The 16,875-nt window shown below is 44.0% G+C and overlaps 1 pseudogene; it reads right to left on the reverse strand.

Moving 5' to 3' along the window:
• Positions 1-9,581: 9,581 nt before the first annotated feature.
• Positions 9,582-12,519, reverse strand: LOC143930961 (high mobility group nucleosome-binding domain-containing protein 3 pseudogene; annotated as a pseudogene).
• Between the last annotated feature and the right edge of the window lie 4,356 nt (positions 12,520-16,875).

A 16,875-nucleotide genomic window follows, 5' to 3' on the forward strand; every position in this document is an offset into this window, starting at 1 on the left:
TTTTTGTTTTTTTTGCTGTTTTTTTAAGCATTTCCAGTGCGTTTTGTACCTGTTAAAAAAAAAAAAGGCATGAGACTTAAAAAACGCAACCACAGGTGTGTTTTTGCTGCATTTTTTATTCAAAGAAGTACATTTTTTACTGCACCAAATATGGTAGTAGCGGGTTGGACCCCCCTTGTCAGGTCCACCTTGCTGGTAGTGGGTTGAATCCCCTTTTATTAGGTCCACCTTAGTAGCGGGTTGAACCCCCTTTATTAGGTACACCTTTTTGGTAGCATGTTGGATCCCCTTTATTAGGTCCACCTTGCTGGTAGTGGGTTGGACCTCCTTTATTGGGTCCACCTTAGTAGCGGGTTGGACCCCCTTTATTAGGTCCACTTTAGTAGCTGGTTGGACCCCTTTATTAGGTCCACCTTATTAGCGGGTTGGACCGCCTTTATTAGGTCCACCTTGCTGGCAGCAGGTTGGACCCCCTTTATTAGGTCCACCTTGCTGGTAGTGGGTTGGACCCCTTTATTAGGTCCACCTTAGTAGCGGGTTGGACCCCCTTTATTAGGTCCACTTTAGTAGCTGGTTGGACCCCTTTATTAGGTCCACCTTAGTAGCGGGTTGGACCGCCTTTATTAGGTACACCTTTTTGGTAGCGGGTTGGATCCCCTTTATTAGGTCCACCTTGCTGGTAGTGGGTTGGACCCCCTTTATTAGGTCCACCTTAATAGTGGGTCAGCCCCCATTTATTAGGTCCACCTTGCTGGCAGCAGCTTGGACCCCCTTTATTAGGTCCCCCTTAGGAGTGGGTTGGAGCCCCTTTATTAGGTCCACCTTGCTAGTAGCTGGTTGGACTCCCCTTTGCCTTTGTGGCACAGATACAACAAGGTGTTGGAAACACTCCTCAGAGATTTTGCTCCATAGTGACATGATAACATCACACAGTTGCTGCAGATTTGTCGGCTGCACATCCATGATGCCAATCTCTCATTCCACCACATCCCAAATGTCCTCTATTTAATGAGATGTGGTGAGTGTGGAGGCCATTGGAGGACAGGGACCTCATTGTCCAGTGGTGAGATGATTGGAGCTTTGTGACATGGTGCATTATCCTGCTGGAAGGAGCCATCAGAAGATGGGGACACTGTAGTCATAAAGGGATGGACATGGTTAGCAACAATACTCAGTTAGGCCGTGGTGTTTAAACCATGCTCAATTGGTACTAAGGGGCCCAAAGTGTTCCAAGAAAATATCCCCCCACACACCATTACACCCCCATCACCAGCCTGAACCGGTGATACAAGGCAGGATGGATCCATGCGCCAAATTCTGACCCCACCCTCTGAATGTCGCAGCTGAAATCCAGACTCATCAGACCAGGCAACGTTTTTCCAATCTTCAATTGTCCAATTTTGTTGATCCTGTGCCAATTGTAGCCTCAGTTTCCTGTTCTTAGCTGACAGGAGTGGCACCTGGAGTGGTCTTCTGCTGCTGTAGCCCATATGCTGCATAGTTGTGCGTTCAGAGATGGCATTCTGCATACCTTGGGTGTAATGAGCGATTCATTTAGTTCCTGTTGCCTTTCTATCATCTGGAACCAGTCTTCCCATTCTCCTCTGACCTCTGACATCAACAAGACAAATTACCTCCACACAACCGCCGCTCACTGGATATTTTCTCTTTTTCCCACCATTCTCTATAATCCAGAGAGATAGCTGTGTGTGTGAAAATCCCAGAAATACTCAGACCAGCCCATCTGGTACCAACAACCCATGACACGTTCAAAGTCACTTCAATCCCGTTTCTTCCCCCCATTCTGATGCTCGGTTTGAACAAGTCGTCTTCACCACGTCTAGATGCCTAAATGCATTAGGTTGCTGCCATGTGATTGGCTAATCAAGTTACCGAGCAATTGAACAGGTGTACCTAATAAAGTGTCCGGTTTGTGTAAATTATATGCTGTTTTTCCAAAAGACCATTTTTTTTTGTATTCACATAATAGGTGGCTGTTCTCAATGCGTTTCGCTATCCATGTCCTCAAGAGGATCACAGCAATATGTAAACAAGACAGAGAAGAGTGATATGTATCCCAGTGGTATTTAGATGCCGCATTCATGCGGTTATATAGGCGTTCCCTGTATGGGAGGGAGAGGGAGCGTTCAAACCAGCCTTGTTTAGTTGCCTAGTGACCCTGATAATATGACCTCCAGCTTACAATCCCCGTCCTACAGGGAGGGGGGAGTACATTTATTTAAAAATGGATATTATAATGCCAAATTTTTGCCACCGTTCATGATTTAAGGGTACTATGGGTGAATCCCTAAAAAGAGCCTTCGGAAAATGTCTCCTCTAACGGTATATAGCTAGAGAAGTTCATTTAAAGTTCCATCAGAAGATCCTCATTCCATAGTTTCCTCACATATCCATGTGGACTTCTCCCGAGGTCCCATTCTTGGTCATAGAGGTTGGATACTATTATTTAGGAATGTGGCATTTGGCTCACCCCTCACACAATAGAACTTGTGTCCTAAAATATGGTTTTAGTGCCATGGATTTTCTTATACCCCCTAAATACAGAAATTTACTGGAGACAATATAAAATTCCATGACCACAGAAGGGAGTGGTATTGACCGTGTGACCCAAGATGGAAAGGAACTGTCAGGACCCGGATCTGAACCTGCAACCTCTGTTGGGCCTGGTGATGCCTCTTCTTGCTGAGATGCTAGACAGCTCCCCGTCTGATCCCTTGAACAATTCTGACTTGTGTCTTGTTTCTGCTGAACCTTGAACTTTTTGCTCCTCCCATGAATTTCCTGTTCAAGCCATGTCTCTGCACTTCCTGTTTGCCAGATTATTGTGCTCTCTCTCCTGCCAATATCTCGTTCTTGTCACTCCTGCTGCCATCTGTATCTCTGCTTTCACTCGTTACCAACTTTGGCTTGGTTCTCTACTACACTTCTGCTTAATCCCAACCTGCGACCACTTGTTAGCCCTTGTACAGACGATCGGAGATTCCGACGGAATGTGTCCGATCGGAGCGTTTTGTCCGATATTCCGACTGTGTGTGGTCTGCATCGGACTGTTTCCGTTGGAATATCCGTCGGACCAAATTTTCCAACTTGCCGGAAATATTTTTCCGACAAAATGCTCCGATCGGACATACTCCAATCATGTGTAGAGAATTCCGATCGGACAAAGTGCCACGCATGCTCAGATCAAATTCCTACATCAAAGCTATTGGCTACTAGCCTGAACGTAGTCCCGTCGTAACGAAATAACGTCATCACGTTCTGAACGATCGGATTTTCCGACAACGTGTGTATACAACAGTTTCGGACAAAATCCGAAGGACAAAATCCGACGCATTTGGTTGTCGGAATCTCGACCGTGTGTACAAGGGCTTAGTGACCTTTGGCTTGCTTAAAGTGGAGGGCCACCCTAAAAAAAAAAAAAAGCATTAATATTCTTTATAAAAATTAACCACTTTAGCCCCCGGACCATTTTGCTGGTCAAAGACCAGACCACTTTTTGCGATTCGGCACTGCGTCGCTTTAACTGACAATTGTGCGGTCATGCGACGTGGCTCCCAAACAAAATTGACGTCCTTTTTTTCCCCACAAATAGAGCTTTCTTTTGGTGGTATTTGATCACCTCTGCGGTTTTTATTTTTTGTACTATAAACAAAAATAGAGTGACAATTTTGGAAAAAAAACGCATTATTTTTTACTTTTTGTTATAATAAATATCCCCCAAAAATGTATATAAAAAAAAGCTTTTTCCCCCAGAAAAAAAAAAAAGCGATTATTGATTGGTTTGCGCAAAAGTTATAGCATTTACAAAACAGGGGATAGTTTTATGCCATTTTTATAATTTTTTACTAGTAATGGCGGCGATCAGCGATTGTTATTGTGACTGTGACATTATGGCGGACACATCGGACATTTTTGACACATTTTTGGGATCATTGTCATTTATACAGCAATCACTGCTATATAAATGCAGTGATTCCTGTGTAAATGACACTGGCAGTGAAGGGGTTAACCAGTGGGTGGCAGTGTAGGGGTTAAGTGTTCCTATGGGTGTGTTACTAACTGTGGTGGGCTGGGCTTTCATTTAGTGAACAATGATCTCTGCTCCAATCACATGGAGCAGAGATCAGCATCACTAGTTGCTAGGCAGAACGGGGAGATGCTGTTTACAACGGCATCTTTCCGTTCAGCCGCCTCATGAGACGATCAAGGTTATGCCCGCGGCGATCGAAAGCCATGGGACCTGCGACGGGACTCACGGGGGTCTCGACCGCCACGCAAGCGTGCCGCCGCCAACGCTCTCACGATGGCAGGGCGTAAATATAGATTGGATGTACCTGTACGCCAATATGCCTGCCCGTGCCATTCTGCCGACGTACATCGGCGTGCGCCGGTCAGGAACCGGTTAATGACTACGTTTGATCCTAACCTGCTGTATTTGCTACTGGACCCTGGCTTGCTCAGCTCTTGGTGGGGCAATCCTGAGGACAGTGACCTGGTACTAACATGCATCTCCACCATCAGGGGCTCTGGTGAATAAGGTTTGCTGAGCCATCTGAGATACTGGACAGCTCCCTGCCTGATTCCTTAGACAATCTTGCCTTGTGTATTGTTTCCCTGGAACCCTTTGCCCCTCTCATGAACTTCCTATTCAAATAACACGAAGCACTTCTCCTGGGCTTGGGTGCTGGGTCTTGTGGTATGTGGTGCAGTCAGCGCTTATGTATGGAATGTCAATGTTCTTGCTGCGCTCCATTGAACAATGGGCATCCTTGGAGCTGAAACATAAAAAGAAGGGAGGGAGCACCGACTTTGTGCATTACCAAAGATAATTTTAATAAAAGCAAAAACAGCAATGATTTTACTCACATACAAACATGGTATACAAACATATCAACGCAACCGTTTGGCGAACAAGGTGTTATTGCAGGGTGGTTAACGCTTTTCGAGGGAGGACCCTCTTCCTCATCGCTTTGGCTCTGAGGAAGAGGGTCCTCCCTCGAAACGTATTAGCCACCCTGCAACACCGCCTGCTTCTCCAAACATCTTCTGTTCCAGTTTCAGATGTTAGAAATACTGCTCGCTATTGCTGTTGCGTTGATATGCTTGCATACCATGTTTGTATGTGAGTATAGTCATTGCTGTTTTATTTTTATAAAAATTATCTTTGGTAATGCACAACGTCAGTGCGCCCTCCCTTCTTTTTATTTTTATGAACTTCCTTCCTATTCCTATGCCTTTACAATTCCTGTTTGCAAGATAATTGTGCTCTTTCCAACCAATATGTCACTCTTGTCACATCTTTGGCTTGCTCCTCGACTATACTTCCACTTGATCGCAACCTGCAACCACTCATTAGCAACCTTTGGCTTGTTTATTGAATATGTTTCTGCTTATCCCTATCTGCTACTGCACTGTGGTTTGCTCACCTCCTGGTGGGACGATCCTGAGGACCGTGACATGGTACTAACATGCAGTAAAACCCATCTCCACCATCAGGACCACTGCTGAACACCGATTAGTGCTTAGACTCTGCACCTCAGTTGAGCCCGTCTCATCTGCCAGGGTGACCTGCTGCTGCACTTAACCAGCTGGTCGTTGGGAGCCTCTCTACTGCTATAGCTACTGGCCTCTAACCTTGACCTCTGACCATAACAAGAGTGGATAACATACCCTATCCCCTTTCCCCTTCCTTCCCCTACCTACTACATGGCCAGCATATTCTTGTCCTACGAGTAATATTTGCACTTGGTCCTCTTGATACCTACCTGTCGTGCCCCCCAAATAATTTCTAATGGCACATGCTTGATGAAGAGGAGGTCCTTGATGAGATCTGATCCACCATGAGCATCAGGGTTGAGTGGACATTTTGGAGAAGAAAATGTCCTAAGTTTTTGCTGGTAGCAAAGAGGGTGGAATACGGTATGTAGACATTTCCTTCGTTTAGTTGACACTTATATACTGCAAAGGTGGTCAATAGAGATGGGCGGAACGACCCCCTGTTTGGTTTGCGACAGAACTCTCGAACAACGCGAAAATTCGGAAGCCGAATACCGAACCCCATTGAAGTCTATGGGACCCGAAATTAAAAAATCAAAAGTGCCCATTTTGAGGGCCTAGATGCAAGTTATTGGGCATACAAAGGCTATGGGGGTCCAGGTATTGCCCTGGGGACATGTATTGATGGAAAAAAGTTTGTAAAAAACATTTTTAGATGAACAGTGATTTACTGATGCTTAAAGTGAAATAATAAAAATGAAAAATTCCTTTAAATATAGTGTCTGGGGGGGGGTCTCCTTAGTCTGCCTCTACATCTGTACCATGTATAGAACCTGCTGCAGCAAAAATTATATTTATAAAGGAAAAAAATGAAATTTTCTCTGCAAGCTTTCTTTATTTTATAAACAATGGCTTGGGGGGGGGGGGGGGGGCAGTCTGTATGATGAGGCCACAATTTAGTGCATTTGGAACAAGATTATAGAATTTTGATTAGTCTCCAGTCTCCTCACTGACATCCCTCCCCTGCCCCATACACAGGACATTGGACACATTCATGGCCTGTTCTCTGAGGAGGAGTCTAGAGAGGAGTGATGAGCGGGAGCTTCGTCGGGACGGGGTGGAGAGGAGAATATCGGATGAGATCAGAGCCGCCAAGCTGGAGTCCAGAGAGGACCGTCTGACTGAGCCATGCACAGTGCACCAGAGAGGAGGTCAGTTAGGCTGCTTTCACACTGGGGCGGTATTCAGGCGTTACAGCGCAAAAAATAGCGCCTGTGTAGCGCCTGAAAAAAACCGGCCCCTTTCCCTCCAGTGTGAAAGCCGGACACTGGAGCGATGCGCTGGCAGGACGGTGAAAAAAGTCCTGCTAGCCGCATCTTTGGAGCGGTGAAGGAGCGGTGTATTCACCGCTCCTATACCGCTCCTACCCATTGAAATCAATGTGACACCGCGGCAATACCGCCGGCAAAGCGCCGCTGCAGCGGCGCTTTGCGGGCGGGTTTAACCCTTTTTCGGCCATTAGCGGGGGTTAAAACCACCCCGCTAGCGCCCGCAGACCGCCGCTAAAACGACGGTAAAAATAGCGGCGCTTTACCGCCGACGCCGCTCCCGCCCCAGTGTGAAAGCAGCCTTACAGTGCCGCCAGACACTATATGACCCAACACTGAGAAGAGCTAGCTCTAGGATCTTAATGAGATCTGGTGTGGAGATTGGAGCATCTGTGGTGGAACATGTGATCTGCTTCCATGCTAGGTCGGTGTATAGAACTGGGAGGTGGAAGGAGGATCTGCAGGATCTGCAATCTGACGCTGTCCCTGATCTCTTATAATTTGGAGATCACGGAGATCTGGTAAGAGGCCATCATTTTCTATTTTTTAGCACTGCTGGAACACAGAAGCCCCTTATTTGATGTGAATACAGGAAAACCGAGAACAGTGCACTTTTGTAAATTTGTTTGTTGGTTCAGCAAATCGTTTTTTTTTTTTTCAGATTTTGGACATCTATGTGGACACATTGTAATGATATTTCTTTGAGATATTGCACAATAGACTTTGAGGAAAGAATAATATGGACACTAAATAATACATTTTTTGGGATAACATATATGTGTTTGATTTAAATATAATTTGTTTGTTTTTCACTCATTGGTATTTATTTGCTAGCTTTTTAGCTAGATATTTGATTCCAATTTTCAGCTTTCACTGTGGTCACTATTGATTTAACCGTTTATACAGACTTAACCACTTGCTGACCAGCGCACGCCGATGTACGTCGGCAGAATGGCACGGGCAGGCAAATGGGCGTACCTGTACGTCCCTTTAAATTTGCCGCCCTGCCATCTGCCGCGCTGATCGGGACCCCCGTGAGTCCGGTCGCATACCCGCGATCGTCTCACGGAGCAGCCGAATGAAGAAATGCCGTTGTAAACAGCATTTCTCCATTCTGCCTAGCAACTAGTGACGCTGATCTCTGCTCCATGTGATTGGAGCAGAGATCAGTGTTCACTAAATTAAAGCCCAACCCCCCCCCACAGTTAGTAACACACCCTAAGGAACACTTAACCCCTACACTGCCACCCACATTTATATAGCAGTGATTACTGTATAAATGACAATGGTCCCAAAAATGTGTCAAAAATGTCCGATGTGTCCGCCACAATGTCGCAGTCACAATAAAAATCGCTGATCGCCGCCATTACTAGTGAAAAAAAAAAAAAAATATTATTAATAAAAATGCCATAAAACTATCCCCTATTTTGTAAACGCTATAACTTTTGCGCAAAGCAATCAATAATCGCTTATTGTGATTTTTTTTACCAAAAATATGTAGAAGAATACGTATCGGCCTAAACTGAGGGAAAAAAATGTTTTTTTATATATTTTTGGGGGATATTTATTATAACAAAAAGTAAAAAATAATGCGTTTTTTTCAAAATTGTCGCTCTATTTTTGTTTATAGCGCAAAAATAAAAACCGCAGAGGTGATCAAATACCACCAAAAGAAAGCTCTATTTGTGGGAAAAAAAGGACGTCAATTTTGTTTGGGAGCCACGTCGCACGACCACGCAATTGTCAGTTAAAGCGACGCAGTGCCGAATCGCAAAAAGTGGTCTGGTCTTTGACCAGCAAAATGGTCCAGTCTGTAAGTGGTTAAACACTTTTTTTTTTAACTTTAGATACTACTTTCCTGTTGGAGAGGGGGAGAGCTTCTGCCCAGGTGGGAGTGTTTTTAGAAAAAAATCCCCCCCAACAACATACCAGAGGCCTGGGACTGCTTCACCGGAGGCAGCCTGCAGCTTCTGCGGACACAGAGTGATCTATGGAAAGCATGACAAGGTACGTGCTCTATACAGCCCCCAGTGGTGACTTTAGGCATGACAACGTTTACTTTTTAAAGGAGACAGTCGATAAGAAAATTTAAAATTCCTTAGGGATCTCCACTTACCTTTCCCGCCGCAGGGATTCTGTGGTAAAACCAACAGACCCAATCTTCACCCCTCGCGGTGGGCTCCGTTAAAAAAACTTTCAGGGATCAGGGCCCCTTTTTATCGGAGGATCCACACCCCTGGACCCGTAAAGTACCCCACCAGGAAAACTTTATGGCTGAAAAAACCAAAGCATTGGATCCCGGGGTCCAGCTCTCTAAAAAGAGATGTGTTACAGACTAAACCTCATTTCTTCTGCCACGAGGCCTGGGTACCATTCAATTCTGCCTATAACGACACTTTGATTGGATCCAGTTGCATAGCCCGCTCCAGCAAGGAATATTCCAGTGGAGCTCAGCATAGCAAATCTGTGACCAACACCTAAGACACTTGTGAAAAAACTGAGGTACTCCCAGTAGCGGGAGGGGTTATATGGAAGGCAACTTCCTGTCTTAGGGTGTGCCAGTGTCCATCACCTAAAGGAGGCCTATAACCCACATAGTAACTATTATGGCTCTGTGTCCCGTGATGTACGATAAAGAAAAGGCAACACCTTTTTTTTTTTTTTTTTTTTTTTTTTCAACTTTAGACAAAATAAAAATTAAAAAACAAAAAAAAACAAAAAACAACAGATGGTCACAATAATTTAGTAATTTTCAAAACCACAAAAATTGTGGTTATATGCACAAGACTTTTTTGTTTTCCTAAAAGTGATAAAAGTAAATATGTAATACAGCCTCAAACACACCCACCAGAGCTAATCTTGATATTCTTAAGGCCCCTTTCACACATGCGGATGGTATGTCCGTATTTCATCCATCCGTTTGCGGATGAAATACGGGCATACATTCATCCCTATGGGATAGCGGGTGTCTGCGGATGAGCATCCGCAGACACCCGCTATTGTCCGCCTCCGCAACTGTCCGATTCTGCAGACGGAGGAAAATCCTATTTTTCTGTCTGTCTGCAGAGCGGATCGGATGAACACGGGCAGACGGTCCGTGCTCATCCGATCCCCATAGAGGAAAGCGGAGAGCTGACAGGGCGGTCCCTGCACAGTGTGCGGAGACCGCCCTGTCCGCCGCCGGCTCAGCGGGGACAACGGAGCGATCCCCGTTGAGCGAGCTGATCATCACGGGGCGGATCATTACTGATCCGCCCCGTGTGAAAGAGGCCTAAAACTTGCAGACAAAGAAACTGAAACAGCAAAGCATGAATAATGAAGAGGAAAACGTTCATGTACATTATATATGTGTAAATGTTAAACTATCGTAGTCCTAAAAAAATTAGCATTTACAAAATACTTGAGAAAAATATATATATATTTTTTTAAAGTTCTTCAAGAAAACATTTCCATGACCAAGTTATTTGGTCTCATCATCCGTTGCTTCGGTTTTCTGTTCCTCATCGGCTCTATTTTCACCATTTTCAGAGGGAGCAGTACCTTCCTTTCCAGCTTCTTGTTTTCTTTCTTCTTCCCTTTAGCACCTTTGTTTGCCTTTGTGCCTGGCTCCTTCTTGGCTGCAGGTTTCTTTGGTTTTAAATCAGGTTTAGAAGGGGCAGGTTTTGCCAACAGTCTTGCCGATCTTCTTGTAGTCTCTTGTTTAGTTACTTTGCCAGCATACTTGGCTTCAGCTCCTTCTGGAGACTTTCTCTTAGCCCTTGTACACACGGTCGGAGATTCCGACAGAATGTGTCCTATCAGACCGTTTTGTCGGATAATCCGACTGTGTGTGGTATGCATCGGACTGTTTCCGTCGGAATATCCGTCGGACCCAATTTTCCAACTTGTTGGAAATATTTTCCGACAAACTGGTCCGATCGGACATACTCCGATCATGTGTAGAGAATTTTGATTGGACAAAGTTCCACGCATGCTCAGATCAAATTCCTACACCAAAGCTATTGGCTACTAACGTGAACGTAGTCCCATCGTAACGAAATAACGTCATCACGTTCTGAACGATCGGATTTTCCGACAACTTGGTCCGACCGTGTGTATGCAACAGTTTCGGACACAATCCGTCAGACAAAATCCGTCGGACAAAATCCAACGGATTTGGTTTGCAGAATGTCCGACCGTGTGTACAAGGGCTTAGGCATGATGATCTTGGGGTTGACAGGCTCCCCATGAAACTGATGTGAAGGCATAAGAAGACAATGGCAATTGCTAGTGCTCGAGAGGAAGCGCAGTGGTCAACTGTAAAGCTCTCCATCTCTGTTTTCGCCCCTAGATAATCTCCCACCGTATGATGCAGACACTGCCGATGGTATGTGGAAGCTGACAGCCCTGGGTGCCGAGGACTAAAAAAAAAAAAAAATTGAACTAGCCTTTCTATGAGACTGTAACCTACCAGAGTCTGGAAAGGCATTACATAAACTCCCCTTTAAGGTGTCCTCAAGGTGTCCTGCAGTACACGGACACTAGCACACCTCAATATACTGCAGTAAAAGTGCACTAACACACCTCAATATACTGCAGTAAACGTGCACTAACACACCTCAATATACTGCAGTAAACATGCACTAATGTCGTTCAATATACTGCAGTAAACATGAACTAACGCAGCTCAATATACTGCAGTAAACGTGCACTAACGCACATCAATATACTGCAGTAAACATGAACTAACGCAGCTCAATATACTGTAGTAAACGTGCACTAACGCACATCAATATACTGCAGTAAACATGCACTAATGTTGTTCAATATACTGCAGTAAACATGAACTAACGCAGCTCAATATACTGCAGTAAACGTGCACTAACGCACATCAATATACTGCAGTAAACGTGCACTAACACACATCAATATACTGCAGTAAACGTGCACTAACACACATCAATATACTGCTGTAAACATGCACAACAACACCTCAATATACCGCAGTAAACGTGCACTAACGCACCTCAATATCCTGCAGTAAACACTGCACTAACACACCTCAATATACTGCAGTAAAGGTGCACTAACACACCTCAATATACTGCAGTAAAGGTGCACTAACACACATTAATATCCTTCAGTGCCCTGAAATACTAAACTGACACTAAAGTAAAAAGGAAGGTCGTACTACACTCACACTGGACTAGATTCACACTAAACTGACATTCTACAATCACAATAGAATCACTATAGCTCACTAACTCACTAGTTGCACTGAACAGAGCTCTGTTCTATCTCTCTCCACTACAATATCACGCTGCAAATGGCTGCTCTGGGAAGGATCCTTTTATGGGGGTGGGGGGGGGGGAATATGAGCAATGAGCCATGGTTGGGTACAGTCATCATTACTTTCTCCAGTCATGACTTTGACAGTGTTTTGTGCCCCGATTGGGAAAACCCTTCATTGCTTCAGCCAATGAAGGCTTCCAATGCACTGTGCGGCGCACTGTGCATTGTGGGGGCTCAGCTGGGCCAAACAAATGTTGGAACGCCCAGACAATTCGGGGCGAACAGCCTAAGTTCGGCCTGAATTCATGTTTGGGCCCGAGGCAACACTGGCAGTCAACGCCGTACAACAAAGATTTTAGAGTGTCTATTGCTCTGGCTCTGGTTTTATAAATAAGTACAAGGGTTCAACATTTTAAAACACTATATTATCCAAGGGTTTCCGCCGTACAGTGTGAATAAATTTTATGTTCACAAAACCAACAAGGACCAACCCATCACCTCTCCACCGAAAAAAGGGTTGATTTTGGCTTGTCTTCTTAAAAGGATAGAGTTGGGTTTTCCTTAAAGAAAAAAAAAAAAGAAAAAATAGAACTAGAAGTTATGAATATGCCATCAAGTTAGCACGAAAAATTTGATACAATTGGCATAATTATGTACAACATAAATTAACCTGTATTTGTTAATATTTGCAAAAAGAAATAATAGAGATGCAGGCGCACACACATAATGTGCATCTTAGTTAATCACCACTTTAAGTTGGCTACATATCGCCCACTGATTATGCTGTCTTTAGGTTCTAGGAATCTGTACATTTTAATATAAGAAGATGTTTTATTCATAAGCTACTTGAGCAACCATTATATAGATGATGAATAATCATCATAGACTTTCCAAATTACAAGCAACGTCCTAAAGCGCTGGCCGGCTTCTGTCCCTCACCACGCTGTGCTGGATCCTGATTTTGCATATGTAGATCAAACATATATATATATATATATTTTTTTTTTTTCAACATTGTTAAAATTGCTCAGATTTTAACTCCAGCTTAACTACACATGGATTTTTCTTGAGAAATAATTATTTTATATAGACAGCTTTGGATAGACAGTATCTCACAAAAGTGAGTACACCCCTCACATTTTTGAAAATATTTTATTATATGTTTTCATGTGACAACAATAAAGAAATTGCACTTTGCTACAATGTGTACATTTTTTGTCCCCTCAAAATTACTCAACACACAGCCATTAATGTCTAAACCGCTGGCAACAAAAGTGAGTACACCCCAAAGTGAAAATGTCCAACTTTTTCCAGCACTGCCTTAACCCTCTTGGGCATGAAGTTCACCAGAGCTTCACAGGTTGGCACTGGAGTCCTCTTCCCCTCCTCCATGATGACATCACGGAGCTGGTGGATGTTGGAGACCTTGTGCTCCTCCACCTTCCGTTTGAGGATGTCCTACAGATGATCAATAGGGTTTAGGTCTGGAGACATTGCTTGGCCAGTCCATCACCTTTACCCTCAGCTTCTTTAGCAAGGCAGTGGTCATCTTGGAGGTGTGTTTGGGGTCGTTATGTTGGAATACTGCCCTGCGGCCCAGTCTCTGAAGGGAGGGGGTCATGCTCTGTTTCAGTATGTCACAGTACATGTTGGCATTCATGGTTCCCTCAATGATCTGTAGCTCCCCAGTGCTGGGAGCAGCACTCATGCAGCCCCAGACCATGACACTCCCACCACCATGCTTGACTGTAGGCAAGACACACTTGTCTTTGTCCCCCTCACCTGGTTGCCCCCACACACGCTTGTCACCATCTGACACCAAATACGTTTATCTTGGTCTCATCAGACCATAGGACATGGTTCCAGTGACCCATGTCCTTAGTCTGCTTGTCTTCAGCAAACTGTGTGCGAACTTTCTTGTGCATCATCTTTAGAAGAGGTTTCCTTCTGGGACGACAGCCACGCAGACCAATTTGATGCAGTGTGTGATGTATGGTCTGAGACTTGACAGGCTGACCCCCCACCCCTTCAACCTCTGCAGCAATCCTAGCATCACTCATACATCTATTTCCCAAAGACAACCTCTGGATATGACGCTGAGCACGTGACCTCAACTTCTTTGGTCGCTCATGGCGAGGCCTGTTCTGAGGGGAACCTGTCCTGTTATACCGCTGTATGGTCTTGGCCACCATGCTGCAGCTCAGCTTCAGGGTCTTGACAATCTTCTTATAGCCTAGGCCATCTTTATGTAGAGCAACAATTCTTTTTTTCAGATCCTCAGAGAGTTCTTTGCCATGAGGTGCCATGTTGAACTTCCAGTGACCAGTATGAGAGAGTGAGAGCGATAACACCAAATTTAACACACCTGCTCCCCATTCACACCTGAGACCTTGTAACACTAACGAGTCACATGACACCGGGGAGGGAAAATGGCTAATTGAGCCCAATTTGGACATTTTCCCTTAGGGGTGTACTCACTTTGTAACAAAGTGTCATTTCTTCTGTGTTGTCACATGAAAAGAAAATATTTACAGAAATGTAAGGGGTGTACTCACTTTTGTGAGATACTGTGTATATATATATATATATATATATATATATATATATATATATATATATATATATATATATATATATATATATTTTTTTTTTTTTTTTTTTTTTTTTTTTTTTTTTTTTTTTAATGCAACACAGCCAGCAGGAGTTTGGCCGCTCCTCTGTCCTATTAGGTCATAGGTGTTAGTAGTAGAGAGAAACAGTGCCTTGCAAAAGCGGCATTTTTTGTGTTTTGTTGCCTCACAACCTGGAATTAACATGGGGTGTTTGAGGATTTGCATCATTTTAATTTACAGAACACGCCCACAACTTTGACGATTTTTTTTTTTTATTATTGTGAAGCAAACAACAAATAGGACAAAATAACAGAAAAAGTCAATGTACATAACTATTCACCCCCTAAAGTCAATACTTTGGATAAGTCTCTTTGGATAAGTCTCTATGAGTCTTGCCACATCTTACCGCTGGGATTTTTGTCCATTTCTCCTTGCAAAACTGCCCCAGCTCCTTCAAGTTGGATGGTTTGCGCTTGTGAACAGCAATCTTTAAGTCTGACCACAGATTTTCTATTGGATTGAGGTCTGGGCTTTGACTAGGCCATTCCAACACATTTCCATGTATCCCCTTAAAACACTCAAGTGTTGCTTTAGCAGTGTGTTTGGGGTCATTGTCCTGCTGGAAGGTGAACCTCTGTCCTAGCCTAAAATCACACAGAGTGCTACAGGTTTTGCTCAAGAATTTCCCTGTATTTAGCGCCATCCATCTTTCCCTCAACCCTGACCAGTTTCTCAGTCCCAACTGGTGAAAAACATCCCCACAGCATGATGCTGCCACCACTATGTTTCACGGTGGGGATGGTGCTCTGTGGGTGATGTGATGTGTTGGGTTTGCGCCAGACATAGCGTTTTCTTTGATGGCCAAAAAGTTCAGTTTTTTGTCTCATCAGACCAGAGCACCTTCCTCCATACATGTTGGGAGCCTCCCAAATGCCTTTTCACAAACTCAAAACGCGCCATTTTGTTTTTTGCTGGAAATAATGGATTTCTTCTGGCCACTCTGCCGTAAAGCCCAACTCTATGGAGCGTACGGCTTATTGTCGTCCTATGTACAGATACTCCAGTCTCTGCTGTGGAACTCTGCAGCTCCTCCAGGGTTACCTTAGGTCTCTGTGCTGCCTCTCTGATTAATGCCCTCCTTGCCCGGTCTGTGAGTTTTGGTGTGCGGCCGTCTCTTGGCAGGTTTGCTGTTGTGCCATGTTCTTTCCATTTGGTTATGATAGATTTGATGGGACTCCTAGGGATCATCAAAGATTTGGATATTTTTTTTATAACCCAACCCTGACTTGTACTTCTCAATAACGTTGTCCCTTACTTGTCTGGAGAGTTCCTTGGTCTTCATGGCAGTGTTTGGTTAGTGGTGCCTCTTGCTTAGGTGTTTCCGCCTCTGGGGCCTTTCAGAAAGGTGTGTATGTGTAATGACAGATCATGTGACACTTAGATTGCACACAGGTGGACATCATTTCACTAATTATGTGACTTCTGAAGGTAATTGGTTGCACCAGAGCTTTTTATGGGCTTCATAACAAAGGGGGTGAATACATAACCACATGTCGAAAAATTGTTTTATGTGCTTTGGTGAGATGTCAGGGGTCAGACCCCTGAGACAGAGAAAAGGAATGAGGATACAGATTCCCCAGTCCCTTTTTCTGCAGCCTCAGCTGCATCTGAAAATGAATGAACAGGAGACAGGGGCTCCTTTCCATTAAAGGGCCATTTTTTTTTATTGCATTTTAGTGTAAATATGAGATCTGAGGTCTTTTTGACCCCCCGGATCTCATATTTAAGAGAACCTGTCATGCTTTTTTCTATTACAAGGGATGTTTACATTCCTTGTAATAGGAATAAAAGTAACACAATTAAAACATTTTAAAAGCAGTGTAAAAATGTAAAAAAAAAAAAAAAAAGAAGAGGTAAAATAAATAAGAAAAAAAAATAATTTTTTTTAAACACGCCCTGTCCCGACGCGTGCAGAAGCAAATGCATACGTGACTTGCGCCTGCATATGAAAACGGTGTTCAAACCACACATGTGAGGTATCGCCGCGATCGGTAGAGCGAGAGCAATAATTCTAGACCTCCTCTGTAACTTAAAACATACAATCTATAGAATTTTTTAAACGTTGCATATGGAGATTTAAAAGTTTC

This window comes from Lithobates pipiens, unplaced genomic scaffold (genome assembly GCF_037356315.1).
Source record: "Lithobates pipiens isolate NorthernLeopardFrog02 unplaced genomic scaffold, aLitPip1_a1.2 Scaffold_25, whole genome shotgun sequence".
NCBI lineage: Eukaryota > Metazoa > Chordata > Amphibia > Anura > Ranidae > Lithobates > Lithobates pipiens.